We start from the raw sequence: 5,994 nt of genomic DNA on the forward strand, positions 1-5,994 counted from the left end.
CAATGATTTAATGTATAGTCTTGATTAATATATATTTTTATTAGCACAATTTCTACCTATTAAAAGTTGAGCACCAGAAAGATAACTCAAAGATTAAGAGCACTGGCTATTTTTCAAAATGACTTAGGTTCAATTCCCAGTACCCACATGGTGACTCACACCCATCCGAGGGGATCTGACACTTTCTTCTGGTCTCCATGGTCACTAGTCATAGATATGTTTGACAGAAAGATATGCTGGCAAAATTCCCTCCAAATTTTTATTTTTTAGTTTTTTAAACATAAGTACTTTTATTTAATAAAGTAAAATCCATATTAACTTGACTCATACATATTTACATATACTTTCCCCTCATATCTACAACTCAACAGATGGATGAATTCAGAGGAATGGACTCCCTCATATGAAGTATACTATATTAGTATCTCCAACGTTTATTCCAATCCATTTCTTCTTTTATACTCCAAAACATCTTCATTATGTTGATTCATGAAATAAACCGACAGGAAAACCGAGGTGCCAAGGTCAGCCCAACTTTCAGCCAGTTATGTTTGGCATTGACTGGCTCCCGGAAGTAGAACTTTGACCGCGTTGAAAAGCAGCTCAGGAACCTGGCTGGGCCCAGTAGACGCGAAAACATGTGCAGTACGGCAGACGGTGCCATCTTGCCCTACCCCTCCAAGTTTTTAACAATTGAATGTTTACAATTTATGAGAACATATTAATTAATATTATCAACGTAAATTTTATTTTCTTATGAAAGTTAAGATCAAAGGCATAACTTGAAATATATTAGTTTATTTTCTACTGCTGTGATAATTATCATAACCAAAAGTAACATAGGTGAGGGAAAAGTTTGTTTCAGATTGTCGTCCCTCACTGAGGGATGCGAGGGGAGAAACTCAAGGCATGAACTTAGAGACAGGAACTGAAGCACCGACCTTGGACTATAGCCCTTACAAACTTTTTGTCCATATTTTGAACTAAGTTGGCTTTTGCATACAACCCAGGACTACCTACTAAGGTGTAGCATTGCTCAGTTTAGGCTGGAGCCTCTCACATGCATCATTAGTCCAGAAAAAGTCCCACAGACTTCCTTATGGGCTAATAAAATAAAACATTTTATTTTAATTGAATCTTCCTCTTCCCAAAATGACCCTGGCTTTAGTCAAGTTGAAAAAAAAATCTAACCAACTCAGAAGTATATCTAAATCCGCATAGACACCAACATTTGGAAAGCTAAATTGTACTGTGTTGGAATGTTTATCTTTCTATATGTATTTGTCTATGAATGGTTAATCAATCAATCTATCTATCTTCTATCTATCTACCTTCCTACCTACATGCCTACCTATATATTATCTATTATTTATGTAATTTGGCTGCCAACCTGTTCTATTCAAATCAAAGAAAATTTTCATTCAATTTTATTTTTAATTCATAATAAAATTCATTTATCTACATGCTATGGAGGTAGTTTTTATCAGAACGAGGTAGTAATATAATGTGCTAGTCTTTCCTTACACTAAATTAAGCCAAGTCAAACCACCATGCTACAGTTATGAGCCTGGAAAAGAAAAGGAGACAATGACTCAATATTCTGCCAAACTGCAGTATTTGCTGATGCTGCGTCTGCAAGACAGCTGACCTGGCAGGGTTCGTCTAGTGTTTCTTAGCTCAGTGTTTTACATTCAACATTCTATGCTCTTATCTCTTCATTGAACATCAAGAAACACTACATCACTATGTCTATAGCCAAAATTATGTTTTTTCCCTACAACCCAGTTCCTAGTTTCCACTATTGCTTAAAGTGTAATGTTTCCCCATCTCTCAAATTTGACATTACAATTTATTTACCATTTATTTGTGTGGACATACTTTCTTATTTCAGATACAGCTCTGAATAGTTCCTGTCCGGTTATTATTTGCTGATTTTCCTATTCCTCCATCAATTATATAGAATTGCCCCACTTCTTTCATTTTCTTGGCACTTAGCCTCCCAACTTTCTCTATTACACATACTCTTCTTGGAGGTTAGAGCACCCTTTCTTGCTGATCCATTATTTTCCTTGTTATATTCTTAATTGGATGTAAACTCAGACCAATGCTTCCTAAGCAAGTTATATATCTGATTCTATAACCCATAAAAACTTCCCCCATAAAATCTTCCACAAATTTCCCATAGTGTGATGGTTTGAGTAAACAGAAAACCTTTGCCCTCCAAAACCCCTTTTAATTTCTACTCCATTTCTCTAGTTACTTACTCATCTACATTCAGATTTTATAAATCCATCTTTGTTTTCACCTATTTTAGCTTACTACAAGATTAAACACTCTAGTCTGCAAATGACATTAGAAGTGCTTGGATTAATAAAAACAGCCCAGTGAATGATTTGTGTGCTACATTATATAGGGAGATTGATGAGTTTATTGTCCTTGATTATTATGCTTACCTGTGGACTTCTGAGAAGAAATTTACAGAAAGACATACCTCCAAATGTTTCATTCTGTCATTTCTGAGATACTGACAAAATGATTTGGTTTAAGTTGTATGACCCGAGACTACTGGGAAGGAATACCTTCTAGGATTTGCGTACCAAGGAGAGCAGTGCCAGGGAAGCTCTGAAGGGGAGGAGAAACAATCTTTTAACATGTACAGGGTTTTCCTTTAAAAGCAATTTTTAGAAAGGTCCTTAATTTCCATCAAAATTGAAGGATAAAGAATCCCTTGCATTTCTCTTACCCTGCCTTGCACCATTACCACAGTCCTAGCAGAGAAATGCATTTGTTATGCTTAATGAACTCTGATAATCATTGTCATCCAAAGTTGAAAGCTAAGTCCAAGAGGACTACTGATTAATCTCAATGTTCACTCTTTGTATTATCTTAAGTCTGAACAGACTCATCATAATATAAACACCATTATGGTTTGTACAGAGTGTTTATAGTCCTAAATTCCCATGGTCTTCCCATTCATTCTTTTGCTCCAGTGATTTTTGGCAATGAATTCTTGTTTGTTTCCATAGATTTGCCTTTGTTAGGATATCATCTAGTGGTAATCCTACAGTATAAACCATTTAAAGACTAATGTATGTTAGTCAGTAATATGTATTTAAGTATCCCATTTTTTTTATTTCTTGCAAACCCCAATTATTTTTAGTGCCTAATTATAGTGCATTATTTTTGTATCACATTTATTCACTCACATATTGAAGGATCTTGACTGTAGCAAGTTTTAGCATTATAAGTAAATCTGTATACAGATTCTTATATGAACATACAGTTTTGCATACCTTAGATCAAGCGAGGTGTGTAATATTAGATTTATTTTTTTAAGAAAACACCAATCTGTCTTACAAAGATAGATTCAGTATTTAACAACCATGAGAGCAGTTCCTGTTGCTCCATATTTTTAATGGAAGTTTGTACTTTCAAGATTAAGAGGTTTTTCTCCTAATCATATGAACTTTTATTTTTATTTTTTGAGAATTTGTATACATAGCTAAAACAGGATTTGAACAAATCTACTCCATGTGCCCTTATTTTACTTCTTCCATAATCTCTGCAAGTTTTACTTTTCAATTTCAGAATTTCTAAATCTTTTAAAGCTCACCATGATCAAACAAATTTGTTTCTAAAACTTTGTTTATTCATATTTGAGAGTTTCATACAGTGGGCTTTTAGCTTAATCACTCCCATACCACAGTTCCTCCCAGATCTATACCCCAAGCTTCATGTTTGTTGTTTCTCTTAACCAAAAAAAAAAAAGTGATAAAGACACTAACTAAACAGAAGTCTAATTGTGTTCAGCAACTATTTCTGAGCAGGACCTGTTCTGGACTCTGGTTGGTATAAGCAGTTTCACTCCACTGAGGAAAATGGATTTTCCCTCTCTCAGTCACTATTAGCTCCAGACAGAGTCTTGGTTAGGAGTAGCACATTGGAACAAGTTTCCCTCCTTAGTGCTGATATTTCGACTTGAACGAGTGTAGCATGTCTTATGCATGCTGTCCTGATCTCAGTGAGTTCACATTTACAACTGGCTTGCATTGTACAGAAATTGCTGTCTTGTTGGAGTTGTGTGCACCTTCTGGCTCTTATAATCTTTCCACCCCCTTTTTCTCATAGATCCCCGATCTTTGTGTAGAGGGATTTGATAAAGGTATTCTATTTATGGCTCAGTGATCCAAAGTCTCTCACTCACTGCATCTTGTCCAGTTCTGGATCTCTGCATTCATTACCACCTACGTCAAGAAGAACCTTCTCTGCTAAGGATTGAGCAATGTATTTTTAGGAGTTTTACATGATATCATAGATCACTTTATGAAAAGTCTCATCTTAACAATATTATATATTTTTATTCTTGCATATTGGTTTTGTCTTCAATTATTATTTTCAATTTCTGTAACAGCTTCATAGTTTATGTTCATGTTTTGTTAAACTGATGTGTAAGCATTCAGTTCGGTTATAATTATTGTAAATTATGTTTTGTTTTTAGTGTAAGTAAAATTTGTTTATTTATGTTATATAGAATGATGCTTGACCTGCTGTTCAGCTTTATATCTTGAAAACTTGTCTCAATTGCTAATCAGCTTCTAGAGTTTCACTGTCATTGCTGATGATTATTCCCTTATATTTTAACAGAGATGCTTTAGTTACCTGCTTGCAAACACAGTTTTCACTTATCCCTTTGCTTAATTCTTCTTAAAATGTTATTTCATTAGGATGTACTATGAACATGATTAGAAAGGAGTAGTTGACAAGAACATCCTCCCATTCTAGTAGGAAGTGTATGAGTTCCTATCTACTAATTGTTCTGTTATATAGATTTCTACTGAATATATTTTATCATGAAGAAGCATCCCTATATAAATAATTCATACATAGATTTCATCATTAAAGTATTTCTATTCTTTTCAAATTCTTCCTATGAATATCATGTAATAAAAAATTGTCTTTAATATGCTGACATGATGGAGGAAAGTTAAATATAAAGTTTTATTTAGGATTATTTACCTATCATCCCTTAAACTTATTTTAATATTCTACTCTTCCACGTTGAAGAACTATGCTCAGGCCTTTCTTATCTTAAGTTTAGCAGCACTCTGTATATAATACACAGCTTGTGAATGCCTTGGTTTTAGCACCACAATCCTTTTAAGTATATTTGCATGTATCTCCATGTAAACCAGACTTTTCAGAAAGCTCAGTATCATTTTGCATCTTCAGAATTAAAATGAAGAAAATTTGCATTCATCTTGATTAGCATTTGGAAGGTGAAGAGAAGTTTTCTTAAATAAGAGCACAGATAACTATAACTGTATTTGTGAGAGTTCAAATGTAGCAAAGTTGTCTCATCTCAGTCTATCAAGTGCTAAGCTTCAGAAGTCGATTCCTCAGTTCTATTAGCACAGGTAAATAGGACAGATCTAAAACCAAATAGGAACTGACTTTCATAAACGTATCTGGAACAGTAGGACACTTAGCAAATGACATAATATGGTATAGATGTGGTATGGAAAGTAAAATTACATTGGCCTAAGGGCAGCATAAACCTGAGACTAATAATTTTATTGACATCTTTGCAGAGATTAACAGTGAGTTCCTAATGTGCCTTGTAGTGTGTGACCTAGACATAGCAGACTTGGGTTTAAAATTGTTCTGTATGAGTTTACCATTTCAAACAGAAGAAAACCTCTTTCCGCATCTACCCATTTCACACCCCACAAAAACAGGACCTTTAAAAACTGCAGATTCAACGTCATCAGGGGCCCCAGTGAAATGACTAGAGGTGTCTGTTTCTGTGTTATTTTCAGAAACAATAGAATCATGAAATTTCTGGAATTGTGGTATCAGCAGGAAGCAGTACAAAGAACTGCCAGTGGGAGAACAAAATATGAACAGAGCAGCTACTTGGATGTCTTCCTGACAAGCTTCCCAGTGTCTGCTGCTGAATTAGCTATAAACAAATGTGAGGGAACAAAGTAAGACTGG

The 5,994-nt window shown here is 34.6% G+C and overlaps 1 pseudogene; it reads right to left on the reverse strand.

The window, feature by feature from the left end:
• Positions 1–434: 434 nt before the first annotated feature.
• On the reverse strand, positions 435–664 carry LOC119818042 (annotated as a pseudogene).
• Between the last annotated feature and the right edge of the window lie 5,330 nt (positions 665–5,994).

Source organism: Arvicola amphibius, chromosome 6 (assembly GCF_903992535.2).
Source record: "Arvicola amphibius chromosome 6, mArvAmp1.2, whole genome shotgun sequence".
Classification (NCBI taxonomy): Eukaryota; Metazoa; Chordata; class Mammalia; order Rodentia; family Cricetidae; genus Arvicola; species Arvicola amphibius.